This window comes from Kryptolebias marmoratus, linkage group LG5 (genome assembly GCF_001649575.2).
Source record: "Kryptolebias marmoratus isolate JLee-2015 linkage group LG5, ASM164957v2, whole genome shotgun sequence".
NCBI classification, from domain to species: domain Eukaryota; kingdom Metazoa; phylum Chordata; class Actinopteri; order Cyprinodontiformes; family Rivulidae; genus Kryptolebias; species Kryptolebias marmoratus.
In genome coordinates this window covers 23,128,208-23,142,592 of record NC_051434.1, presented here as the reverse complement: position 1 = coordinate 23,142,592, position 14,385 = coordinate 23,128,208, and the positions used below count along the sequence as shown (strand labels likewise).

Sequence of the window (14,385 nt, the reverse complement as noted above, 5' to 3'; positions counted from 1 at the left end):
AAACAAAATAAACATTTGAAATATATGAGTTTGTATGTAATGTATGAATATAATATACAAGTTTCACTTTTTAAATGGAATTACTGAAATCAATCTACTTTTTCATGATATTCTAATTTTATGACCAGCACCTGTAGAGTCCAGTTTAATTTAACTGCAGTAAATAAAAAGTACATTTTAAACAAATAAACAAACAAAAAACACTCTCAAGATTCAAATATTTTAATTTTTTTAATTTAATTGCGTTGCCAATTTACAAAACGTGAACTAGTTTTTGTGACTTTTTGTCTCCTTTGGTTCTTTGGACCAAGCCTTTTTTCTCTAATTGAACCTCCACTTTGTTAAAACAATAACAGCGTCAGCCTCTGAATATTCTACAAGAGTACTGCGGTACAGTACTTATACAGCCATCAGAGAACTGTCAGAGCAGGATTTCCCTCCTACAACAATCCTCAATGCATGAGGCCTTCACATTGTGCTTTTTAATTCTGCCTCTTTCTTTAGGTTGTTTCCCAGCTGCCTTTAAACACGCTGCAGTCCAGCCACTTCTTAAGAAGAGCAATTTGGATCCTACTGTTCTTTCAAACTTTAGGCCAATTTCTAAATGGTCCTTTCTTTCAAAACTTTTCATCCAGTTACACGAGCACCTGCTGCTGCATGATATTTATGAGAAGGTTCAGTCTGGTTTTAAGTCTTGTCACAGTCAGGCTGTGCAATGATCTGTTTGTAGCTGCTGATTCTGGTGATTCTACTCACTGCTGCATTCGATACAGTAGATCGTGACATTTTAATATCAAGGTTGGAGACTTCTGTTGGTATTAAAGAAACAGTCTTACAATGGTTTAGGTCCTACTTATCCAACAGAAGTTCCTCTGTCCAGTTGGGACAGCTCCTCTTCAGTACGGGGTACCTCAAGGTTCCAGATTAGGCCCATTTTATTTTCATTGTACTTGTTTCCTCTGGGATCCATTTTCCAGAAATATAATGTGTCATACCCTTTCTATGCAGATGACATCCAGGTCTACCTTCCAGTAAAATCCTGCAGATCCCAGTCTGTGGATAGACTACTTAAATGCTGGAGGCATGTGAGAACATGTTTGGAGCAGAACTTTCTTTATCCTAATCATAAAAAGACAAAGGTTATTTTATTTGTCAAATCAGAGCTGCTGATAGGATGCCTCAGTGCTGGAGGTGCACTGGACTCTTCTTCTGGTTGCGTCTGTAAAGAAACTTGGAGTGATTTCTGATCCTGATTTTAAATTTAACAAACAGGTCAGTGCAGTAGTCCAGTCTAGGTTTTATCATCTGAGGCTTATAATTAAAGTCAAGGATTGTCTCCCTCATCATGTCCTACAGAGGGTTATTCATGCTGTTATCACTTCTAGGTTGGACGACTGCAACTCTCTTTGTTGTGTGATGGACCGGTCTCTTGTTCATCGTCTACAGCTGGTTCAGAATTCAGCTGCCCGTCTGCTGACGGGGATTAAACGACGTGAACATATCACTTCCCTTCACTGGCTGCTTGTTTCTTTTAGAACTGTTTTTAGCTTTTAAATGTTTTAATGGCCTGGCACCTCTTTATCTTCCTGAGCTTTTACAGCCACACAGATCTACAGATCAGAAGCTCTTAGTTATTCCTAGGACTCGGTTTGTGACCCGGGCAGACAGAACTCTGGAAAACTCACCCTCTGTGTGTCTGTGAGGTCTGCTGGATCTCTTTTAAAAACTTATGTTTTTACACATGCGTATAATAACATTAGGCCAGCTGTTGTTGTTTTATGAATTCATTGCCATTATGTAAATCTTGTACTTCTCTTATTGTTTTGTGTTATTATTGTTTCCTTTCAGTTTTGTTACACCTGTACAGCACTTTGGTTTTTAAAGCACTTTATAAATAAATGATGATGACGACGATGTGTCCAGAGTTGGAGCACAGACAAGGTTTTTACAGAGGGCTCACATGTGACCTTGACCTTTGACCCTTGACCCATGACCTTGAAATCAATAAGGATTAGCCTTATCCCATGAGGTGCCCAACTGTGCAGGTAGACATTTCTGTGTTAAAAAGTTTTCAACTTAGAGCTTGAACAAGAAAGAAAGACAGACGAATAGATGGATGCACGGTGGATGGATGTCATAATATGTCTTGTTTTAGGATGATGTCCACTCACAATAAAAATATAAAAAACATAAAACCATAAAAGTAAAGTCCTATCTGTGCAAAGAAACTCAACAAAAAAAGATTTATGGGAGCCCAACATTATCAGGCTGCAATGACTTTATTCTCATTGTACTATAGAAGGATGGATAGATAGATACTTGTTTCACTATGATCTCTGCCCCCTCTTTTTAATTTTTATTTTTACAGTGACATAGAGCATACCAGCACTGAAATGAGCTATAAAATGTAGGGTATACGTTGAATAAAAATTATGTGAAATTAAAAAAAAAAAAAAAAAACATTTTATTTGTGATTAAAGCAAAAGCTCTGTAGGTCTTCAAGTTCACCAAGAGGTGAGAAACGGTTGTTTGTTGTACATTTGTTGCTATCACCGGAAGTGATTTAGCCTTTATTTTGAAAGTCTCTGCTGATCAGTTCCGGTTTAGGTTCGGTGAACTTCGCCTGACTTGACTCACCTGGAGAAGCCGTGGCTGCACCGCATAGAAGTGAAGTTGAGCATCCTGCAGGTACCGTAAGCTCGTATATTTGATTCAAATTGCGGAATTGGACATATTATCCTGCGTTATGTGGCTGAATTACCGGTAAGACTGTACATGGAGGTCTCAGACGGGAGGAATTATTCAGCATGGTTTTTCTTATCGGTATATTTTGCTGTGGATAGTAAGAATAAACGTGGCTAACCGGTTCAGCTGTGAACGGTGGGAGCAGAACTGATTGGGAACGCCGTGTTCTTATTTATTTATTTTTATTTCTTCTTCAACACACTGCACAACCTGAGCTAGACTTGGGCTTGTCCCCAAACCTGGATTCATTCATTGTCTGTGAGAAGGAGGCGGAGGTGCTGGAGCTGCGGCAAGCCGGCCGAAGTTGAGCCCCAACAGACCGGAAGTTGGGCTCCAAAATAAACGCCTCTGTTGTTTTTGTCTCCCGTCTTTGTGGTCAACTCGGATCTAATCTGACAAGTGAACAGAGTGTTTTGACGAAGAAAAAACAAAAACCGAGGTAGAGGAGGCTAACGTGGCACGAAGTTATGCCGGGGAGGGGAGGTTTATTTTAAAGCTACTGTTCGGAGGCTAGTAGTTTCCGCTAGCTTGACGGAGAAGATGTGGATAACCTGGCTGCTGGGTTCCTCTCTGTCCCATTTCCTTCTACTTCTGGTGTCCCTCACCACACACGGGGAGGTGTGTGTGCGTGTGCTCTGTTTAATGTAACCTCCCGCCGGTTATTTGAACTCTCCATCCCTGATGGAGGGTGGCGGACAGGTGGTTCCGGTCGGTGCAGAGGGCTCTGCTCTCGTCTACAGCACGAGACCCAGCGAGAGGCGAGTCACAAACTTCATGTTCAGGAACAGGAGTGGAAGTGCGCATGCTCGGCTGGACCACGACTGAAGCCGCTTCTTTATGTAAGCCTCCCTCTACAGCTGTGCATGGCGCTCCCAGCCGAGCTGGACTTGGACTTTCCCGGGCCTCAGTGTGTCCTGCATCACTGGGCTCGAGCCCAGCATGACATCATGCAAATCTCACACATTACATAATCACCACTGAGCTTAAACTGCTGGGCTGATTTGGATATCGGTGGATAAGCTTTAACGGCCCCACGTTGCATGTTGGGATTTTTCTTTTTTCGGGAACATCCCTGGTTTTTTTAATCCAGGGTGACATAAACTCAGCAGTAAGTGAACATCACTGAGTAAGAACAGAAACTACAGTGCAGGAGGGCTGCTGGATGGGAGGGCAGCTGAGGACAGCTGGCTTCTGTCCATTAGTCCATAAAGAAGACAAATGTTGATCAGTTATTTTCTGCTCTTTCTCCCACTAAATAATATTTAACCCAGAGCTGCAAAACCATTCTTGAAAACCAAAATAAAGATTGTACAAAATGGAATAATGCAACTAACTAAATAAACACTTCATATGAAATAGTTTGTTACATTCTGAGTGTCAAGGCCTAAAATCAACCGTTAACATTAACCAGGATTTTTACCTTTTAGGACAAAGGAAAATAGCAAACTATTATGAAGAGGAAACAAATGTTTTGTGTCAATCTACGGTGGCCCAGAAGTGCAAACCACAACAACATTAACAAAGCACACAAACAAAAAATGAAACAAACAAAAAACAAAGCACACAAACAGAAACACACAAACAAAAAACAAAATGACAAACAATAAACGAAAGACACAAACAAAAAACAGAAACACAAACAAAAAACAGAAACACCAACAGAAACACACAAAGAAAAAACAACACACAAACAAAAAACAAACCCAACAACATTAACGAAGCACACAAAGAAAAAACGAAACACAAACAAAAAACAAACACAATTACATGAACAAAGTGGTAAAGGTAGATCTGAGAACCTGAGAAATCACTGATTGGACGACACGTTGAAAATATGAATGTTATCAGTGATCATTTCTTGAAGCCTCTTGCCACAACTACTGTAAAAGTCCGGTGACTGCTCAACCAGCTCTTCTCCACAGTTTGGGCAACACACGGTGCTGTGACGGTCTTCCTGCCTACCGAAACATTGATTTGACTTCTGGTTCAAAAGTGCTGTCGTCCAATCAGTGATTTCTCAGGTCTCCCACTGGGACCTACCTCCTCCGGTTTGTTCATGTAATTGTGTTTCTGTTTTTTGTTTGTGTGCTTTGTTAATGTTGTTGTTGTGGTTTGCACTTCAGGGCCATCGTATAAATCCCCTTTTGATAAAGTTTAACCACTGAATTATGGAGGCCCAGGTGGGTCCTTGAATATATTGTTGTGATGTTCTTTTTAGAAGTTATCAGTAGTTTGTATCAGCTGGGACATCATCACATCAGAGTTGACTGCACTCTCTTTATTATATTTGGGGGAAATTAGTAGTCGCCCCACTGTGAAATATTAAAACATATACAGATGTAGATACATCTGTTGGTACCCTTCCACAGTAATAATGATAAACCCACCTGCTGTGATAAGAACCAAACAGTGCTTCCCCCAGAAGCTGGGCTTTTTTGTGTCAAGGTTTACTGTCAGTAGTGAGGTCCTCCTGGGTCTTCTTCCATGGAGTCCAGTATGGTTGAAAATGGGTCAGATGGTGCTATTAGAAGTAACATACTTTGATCTTGATTAACAACCTGGGGCTGCATTTCCTCTTTCGTCCACATCCTGGGAGGTTGGCTGCAGTCTTATGAACCTTCGACTGGAATAATGCTGTGGTCAGTGGAACATGAAGCTGCTCGGAGATGGTCTTGTGGCCTTTACCTTCAACATGGATATCTATAATCTTCTTTCTGAGCTCCTCAGACACCTCTGCTTTCTCTGCTCCATGTTCAGTGAGGGGAACACAACATCACCAAACTGTCTGTTTGGTATGTCTGAGGAACCTGAGATAGTAATTAAGGTCCAACATTTAGTTGGAAACATGACTATAATGCAAAGATTAACAGTCTCTTAAGGGTACCACCAAATCTATCTATGCTATTTTAGCATATCTTTGGAAAATAAACAGCAAATCATTTCTTTTTACAATTATTATTTTGTTGGTTTACTTGTTTGTAATCACATACTGAAGACATGCAAATTGTTGGAACTGAATCTCTTTTTATTAGAGATGAAGCATCGTTTTAAGAAGCTGTAAGTGCACCAACAAATTGAGTTGGGTCTGTATGTTTTTGCCTGTGTCTGTATGTTACCAAAATATGTAAGAAACAGTTGGAACAAATTTTAATGAAACTTGCCAGAAATAATATTTTGGATGCACATCTACAACTGACCATCTTGAACTGGATTGACTTTGAAAGTTGATCAGTTAACTAATAATTTCTGAAAGTTTCATTAAAATCCATGCAGTGGGTTGTGAGATATTTTGCTAACAGACAAATAGCATTGACTTCAGCAGTAAATCGCAAAGGTTTTGAACAATGAGTAGCATTGCTAGGAGTCCCTTTGCCTTTTGAAAAGTTTGAGCTGTTCAAGATGGCAGAAAATATTCTCTCTTGAATTAGCCCGTCTGTAAGCCACTGTCTGACCGCCCTCCCCCATGCTTCAACCAGAGATCACGCTGAAAGATAAAATACTGTTCCACACAACCTCATTTTAAAGGCATGTTTTGTTTAGCCATTTTTATATACTTGCTGTGGTTCGTTTTTTGTTTCATTATTGTGATGTCACAGTAGTGCTCTGAAGGAATCACAGAGAGTGCAAACCTTTGCCAAAGCTATACCATCAATTAAAAAAAACACTGTGTTCTGGATCACCACCAAAATTGAATCAATTTGTTTTTTTGTGACAATCCCAACATTTCCTGAAAATTTTGTCCAAATCTGTTCATTAGTTTTTACATAATCTTGCTAACAGACAAACAAACAAACCATCATGACCAAAATCTTAACCTACTTGACAGTAACAAGGTTTTAACAAAGGGCTCACCTGCAGCCTTATCGTTGACCCTGTGACCTTTAAATCAATAGGGATTATGCTTGACCCATGAGGTGCCCAGCTGTGCAGTTTGACATTCCTGATTTACATGGTTGGAGTTACAACGCAAGATCACCTGTGACCTTAGACCAGCTCACCTCTAAAATTTACCCACCTGTTTGATTTGATAGCCCCAACATCCATCCATCCATCCATTGTCTTCCGCTTATCCGGGGTCGGGTCACGGGGGCAGCAGCCTAAGCAGGGAGACCCAGACTTCCCTCTCCCCAGCCACTTGGGCCAGCTCCTCCGGGGGAATCCCAAGGCGTTCCCAGGCCAGCCGAGAAACATAGTCCCTCCAGCGTGTCCTGGGTTTTCCCCGGGGCCTCCTCCCGGTGGGACGTGCCCGGAACACCTCACCAGGGAGGCGTCCAGGAGGCATCCTCACCCAAAGCTCGTGACCATAGATGAGGGTAGCCCCAACATTGCTTGAAAATCTCATCAAAATCTGTTCTTTAGTTTCAAAGTAATCTTGCTAATGGACAGAGAAACAGACAAACAATCCAATGCTACTGAAAATATAACCTCCTTGACCGGGGTAACAAAGCTCTGCGATTAACTTTAAAAAAAAAAAACAAGTAGTGCTGGGCGATATAACGATACATATCGTGGGGACGATAGAAAAGTGTCTATCGTGATATATTTTTTTCTATCGTTTCTATCATAATTGTATCAATGATTCATGTAAATATTTCATAACGTAGGCTACGACGAACATATTAGTGTTGTCACTTTGCATACATTCAGTTTATATAAGTGATTAATAATAAGAAAAATTAACTATTTTGCGAAGAACCTCTGTTTTGCGACATGACGCTGCTTTACGTGTGGGTTTGTGACATGCTTTAGTCTGAATGTATGCAAAGTGACAACACTAATACATTCGTCGTAGCCTACGTTATGAAATATTTACACGAATCATCGATACAATTATGATAGAAACAATAGAGACGATAGACATAATATCACGATAGAGACGATAGAAGAAAAAATATCATGATAGACACTTTCTATCGTCCTCACGATATATATTGTCATATCGCCCACTTCTAGACTGACTGATAAATTTACGGAAATGTTGCGGTTATAAGACATCATCTTGTAGTTTTTTCTGCTGTGGACATGACAGACTTTTATTTATCATTTTTAATTTTTTGTTCTAATACTGCGGTACCTTGAAGCTGTGGTAATATTGCTGAAGGTTCACATCGTCAAAATCTCATACGGGCCCATGCCTTGTTGCACATGAACGACTGTGAGGAAACACTTGTGTTTTTCCACACCAATAGTTCTATTGTAGTGCTGCTTTCCTTAGTCTTTCTATCTGTTGATGCCTGCTAGGCCCCCTTCACACTGGATGAGGATCCTGTTACATTCTCTACAACCTACACAACCAAGAACCTCAAACCTGGCTCAATTGCAAAAAAATACGAAAAAAATCTTTAGTTTAAAGGCAACTGTGATGCTGATATTCACTAAAAAGGTTTTTCCTGCTGTTTCCTGCATCCCTGAGATGCTTTCTGGTGCCTTCAGCATTCTTGATACACTCACCCTGACATGACTCTCTCAGACTGCATCATGATACACCTACACATAGGAAGACAACGGCTCACTAGCACGACCCTATCGGCACCGGTATAACGTCTGTGCTAGGTTGCTTCCAGGATTTTGTCATGACCACTTGTTGGCTGGACATTAGGCCTTCAAGGCGAGTCCTGTTTCAGATTCTCCACAATCAAGCCACATTAGTGTGCACGAGCCCCACATCATGGATTTGCAATTACCACACTTCACTTAAGTCCCTGATATGCTGCTGATATGATGATGAGCCACACAATGAAGATCTGGGAGAGAGTTGTGGAAGATAGACTCAGACAAGAGGTGACTATTTGTGAGCAGCAGGATGGTTTTATGCCAAGAAATAACCACAGACACCAGCTTTGCTTTGAGGATGGTGATGGAGAAGTACAGAGAGGGTCAGAAAGAACTTCATTGTGTCTTTGTGGATTTGGAAAAAGCAAACAACAGGGTGCTGAGGGAGGAGCTGTGGTTGTATGAGGAAATCTGGAGTGGCAGAGAAGTATGTTAGACTGGTACAGGACATGTATGAGGACAGCAAGATATGTATGAGGACAGCAGGACATGTATGAGGACAGCAGGACAGTGGTGAGGTGTGCTGTAGGAGTGACAGATAGCTTCAATGTGGAGGTGGGAGTACATCAAGGATCAGCTCTGAGCCCCTTCTTGGTTGCTCTGGTGATGGACAGACTAACAGATGATTTTAGGCAGGAATCCCCGTGGACTATGATATTTAAAGATGACATCATGATCTGTGGTGAGAACAGGGAGCAGGTGGAAAAGAACTTGGAGAGGTGGAGGCAGGGCTGTAGCTTCCATTGAGAACACCAAGGTCCGGACCTCAGTATTTTTCTGCTGTGTATATACTAAAAAAATAATCCAAACAAGGCTTTTGAACGGTATGGTTCCCTGTGTAGCTCCACCAGTTTACTGTAGGAGGCGCTGCAACTGTGTGCAGCTGCAGCCAAACGCAATGTCTACGAAGAAGAGTGCAGCTTTGCTACCTTACTGCTAAAATAAAGAGAAGAAGAAGAAGAGCGCCACTTACAGTGAAACAGAACCGAGGTAACTCGCTGAAAATATTCTCAATTCCACGAAGCTGAAGTTGGTTTCCGATTGCAGTTTCTGATTCGGGAAATGGGTAAAGGGCGATTCCACCTAATTTTTCCCTCCCTTCAGCATCTTTAATCTACTCTAGTTAAAAAACTACAACACCTAGACACTTCAAACCTGGACTAGATTATTCTGCACAGATTGCAGAACATTTAAAACCAAGGGTGTGATCTGTGAAACCTTCATCTGATTTGTGAAACCTCAATAAAGGGGGGTTTTCATACTTTTTTTTTTTTTTTACATCCGGACCACACTAGAACTGGTCCAGCTCCAAAACTACAACACCTCACTGGTATTTGATAAAAAGGTGAAATCTATGCTAAAATCTTGTGTTCTGAATGTGTTTGTGAACAATCAACATTCATATAAACTAATTCATGTATTTTTTAAAGTCTGGCTACAGCACTGGGTGGAGGTATGCACTTGAAAGACGAGTGCTGAAAGTCAGCCGCAGCAAGACAGAGTATGTGTGTGTGAATGAGAGGGAGGCAGGTGGAACAGTGAGGCTACAAGGTCAGAGGTCACAAAGGTGCAGGACTTCAAGTACTTAGAGTTAACTGTCCAGGAAAACAGGGAGTGTGGTAAAGAGGTGAAGAAGAGAGTCCAGGCAGGATGGAGTGGATGGAGAAAAGTTTCAGGAGTGATTTGTGACAAAAGGGTGGCAGCAAAGGTCAAAGGAAAGGTTTACAGACAGTGGTGAGAGCAGCTATGTTGTCTGGTTTGGAGACAGTGGGACTGACAAAAAAACAGGAGACAGAACTGGAAGACGCAGAGCTAAAGATGTTGAGGTTCTCCTTGGGAGGGACAAGGATGGATAAGATTAGAAATAAGATCATCACAGGTTGACAGACTGGGAGATAAAGTTAGAGAGGTCAGACTGAGACGGTTTGGACATGTGCAGAGGAGGGACAGTAGAGGGGTAGAAGGATGCAGCTGCCAAGAAAAAATACAGAGGAAGGCCAAAGAGGAGATACAAGGATGCAGTTAGAGAGGACATGGAGGTAGTTGGAGTGAGGACAGAGGACAGATAAGACAGAGTTTGATGGAGGAGGATGGCTTGCTGTGGCAACTCCTGAAGAGGGAACAGCCAAAAGAAGAAGAACAGCCACACAGCATTACACTGACATGGAGTTAGGCTCATATCACTCACAAGTAACATCATGAATGGAGGTAACTGGTCAATCCAACTGAAGAAATACAAGCAACAGATTTTACATCAGGCCCCTAATGGGTCTGGTATCATATCAAACATGTCTTCAGATTGATGTATTGTTTCTGTCTGCCTGTAGAGTTCCTTTCATGAAGTTTGATGTTTATGTGGAACATAATGACCATCTGGAGAAGGCCTAAGATTTTCTATGAGGGTGCTGGGAGAGTTAAGGGTGCCAGGATCCCTTTTAAGGGCTATCTGGTCCCATCCACAACATAAAGCTGAGCTAATTCCTGATGCAGGTTGGACTCCGGCAGTCCTGTAACTTGTTTCCAATCCTGTTTGTGGTATTCATGGACATGGTGTAGTAAAGGAGAGGAAGGTGTATCTGGCACCCTTGTTCACGAGTGATGGTAGGATAAAGTGGGAGAATAATCAAAAATGTTTGGTCTCGTCTACAGTAATGAGGGTGTTGCTCCAGTCTGTTGTGGTGAAGAAGCAGCTGAGTTGAAAGGCAAAGCTCTGGATTTAGTTGTCTGCCTACATTGCAACCCTCACCTTTAGTCATGAGGTATGGACCATGACTGATCCTAGATACAAGCAGATGATATGAGCTGTTTCTGTAGGGTGACTGGGTTCAGCCCTAAGGCAGGGGTGTCAAAGTCAGTCACCTGGGGATAGTGGGAATAACATGACACTCATGTCAGAGACCCCAGGGAAGACCCAGAACTGGCTGAAGGTATTGTATATCTTCTTTGGCCTAGGAACACCTTGGAATCTTCCATGACAAGCTGAAGAGTAGACTGGAGTTTTTAGGGGGAGGGATATCTGGATTTTTCCTCCTGGGCCTGTTGGCTCTGTGACCTGACTATTGTTAATCAGCAGAAAATGAATGACCTTACTGATGACCTTACTGTAGCTCCGATAAACTCGAAGAGTGATTAGTGTTCATTGAATGCACTCAAGGCAATCAATGTGAGCCTCAGCCTCCCCCTGGTTCATAACGGCAGTGGCTCAAGAGGTCGGTGTAACCGAAGGATTGCCAGTTCAAACCCTCGCTCTGTCCGTCTCAGCTGTTGTCCCTGGGCAAGACACTTCACCTTGCCTACTGGTGGTGGTCAGAGGGTTTGGTGGCGCCGGTGTAATAGCAGCCTCAGCCTTCTGTCAATCTGCCCCAGGGCAGCTGTGGCTCCAATCTAGCTTACCACCATCAGTGGGTGAAAGAATGGGTGAATGACTGACTGTGGTGTAAAGCGCTTTGGGGTCCTTGGACTAGATAAAGTGCTATACAAGTGCAAGCCATTTACCATAATATCTACTGGTGCTGTGGTGAACATTTCTGCTGCATTCAGAGTGTCTAAGTCCCATGGTGAGCTGCTGCATTATAAAATGGCACAGACTCAGATTTTTCTGTGGTTCTGTCAAAGCTTCCTCTGTTGAGCTGAGAGCAGCAGAGCTGGAGAGGACAAAATTGATATTCATGCATCTGGTTCTCATGGAGTCACTGCCAGGCGCCTCGACCCTCAGCTGTCAGTCACTCAGGCCACACTCATGTTGTCCACATGTTCTTCTAGCCTCTCACCAAACAGAGGCTTCACTGAAAAACTTCACTGAAAAATACATTGGACGGATATATGTGAGTGAGCTAGATGTTTTTAACTATGAGAAATGTGGAATCTCCCCTTAAACTTTAAAAACTTTAAAGTTTGATAGTTCAACTGAAGAAACAAGACATTTATTTTATTCTGCTGTTAATAATTTGAACGGAAAGGCTGATCGTCCACAGTAAAAGTTGAGTAAAAGGATTAAGCTTTAAGATTTTTTTCTTAGCTCTATTTTACACTCAATAACAAACAATTAAAAAAAAAGTTCAGCATCTGTATGAAGTGGTAGATATGAAATGAAACTGGACTGGATGTGTTGAAAGATCATGTGACTGTTTTATAATGATTACAATATCAGCTCAAATGGATAACAAAGTTGGCTGTATGGATACACTGCTCATCCACTGTCAGTAGGGTGTGCCCCCAGCTGTTGGAACTGATTCTGGAGATCCAACAGACCCTACTCTTGTTTGAGTGGAGAAAGTTTGGGAGACCTGGCTGACCACAGGACGACCTCAACATTGCTCAGGGAATCTATAGATTGAGCTGGGCTCTTGTTGAAAAACTGTTGTCTGAAGAACTGCTGTCTCAAGAGTGGTAAGACATGCAGATGTAGAATGCCACAAACATAACACTGTGCTGTCAGAGTCCCGCAAATCATGACTCAAAGTGACCTGAAGTCAGACCCTGAGGCTCCTCGCACCATGATGCAGGAGTAGCACTGGTGTATCTCTACAATAGGGTGGAACAGTTCACAAATTCTACAGAATGGTTCCAATTTCAGGGACATGGTTTTTGGTTTGATTTGCTTTGTTTTTCTATTCCTACTCCCTCTCATCACATTTTCTTGCGGGCCCAGTGAGTCATGTACTACAAAACTTATTAAGAAGTTGTTCTCCCATATCACAGACATTCATCTATCCAACCATCATCTGTTTTTTGCCTTCCTATTTGTGGCCGGGTTGCTGGGACAACAGGTATAGGAGAGAACGTCAGTCCAATAAACCTCCAGAAGGAGATGCCCAGGAGGCATTCTAATCAGATACCCCACCCACCTTAACTGACTTCTCTTGATGTGGAGAAGCAGCGGTGTCAGGGTTGCTCTATTGGGGACATGTCTGGTGAATATGGAGGCCAGTCCAGAACTTCAGTGTCCTCTGTTTGAAGGAATTCCATGCCGATGCGGGCAACATGAGGTCGGGCATTGTCATGTTGAAAGGTGATGTCATGCTGGCGCACAAACAGCACAACAATTGGGGTGAGAATCTCATTTCGATATCTTTGTGCATTGAAGTTCCCTTTAATGAAGTGCAATGGTGTTCTATGCCCATATGTGATGCCTGACCACACCATAATGCCACTACCTCCATGGGCAGCCCTCGATATAACATTTGCATCTGCAAACCGTTCACCCAGGTAGGTAGGTACATTTATTTATATAGCGCTTTTCAGCACAAGGCGACTCAAAGTGCTTTACAACACTAGAACAAAATTACAGACAGGTTGCAGGAAGAGAAAGCTAAACTAAACAGTACCGAATTTCTAAATGGTAAAACTAAACAGATCTAAGCATGACTAAATGTACAGAACTAAACTAAACCAAACTAAAACTAAAACTAACGGTACCGAACTATCTAAAAGTGTCCCAGGCCCGCTATACAGCCGAAGTAAAACCAGACATATCTAAGCATGAGCTAAGACAGTCAAAAATAGTAGCTAAACTAAACAGATCTAACAGATCAGGTGTTACCAGACACGCTGTTTTCCATCTGCACGATTCAGGTTGTTTATAATGATGGCATGAGGATGCTCCTTAGAGTGCCGCGATGGAGCCGTGCCAGTCAGATGTTTATGAATGCCAATGTACTAACTTGCGCTGCTGTGCTTCGAAACATTATGAACAGATGTATGTGTAGATTAACAGTCTCTGCAAACAGCATCATTCAGACTTTGATCAATCCTGCTCAAAGCTCAATAAGGTTCTTCTCCAGTTTGTGGAATCATTGGCGTTTTAGTTTATATGTCAGTGAATGATTATTTTATTTTATTTTTTATTATTTCTTATTTCTATTTTACTTCATTTAAAAAATATATTATTGTTCTGTCTGTTTATGGACCATAATTGTGTCTAATAAAGAGGATTGATTGAAATAACTGAAGTGGCTGATATCAGGAAATCCTACCAATGGCTGGAAAAAGCTGGACTCAAGGACAGCACAGAGGCACTCATCCTGGCCGCCCAGGAACAGGCCCTAAACACCAGAGCAATAGAGGCTCAGATCTACCACACCAAAC

General features: G+C 42.0%; 1 protein-coding gene across 1 annotated transcript in view; it reads left to right on the top strand.

Annotated features, from left to right (window-relative positions):
- The first annotated feature begins 2,610 nt into the window (after positions 1 to 2,610).
- Positions 2,611 to 14,385, top strand: part of hivep3a (HIVEP zinc finger 3a) — a 66,192-nt gene continuing 54,417 nt past the window's right edge. The window contains exon 1 of the mRNA XM_025011117.1: positions 2,611 to 2,688. The gene's annotated coding sequence lies outside the window, so the exon portion shown is untranslated. The remainder of the gene's footprint in view (positions 2,689 to 14,385) is intronic.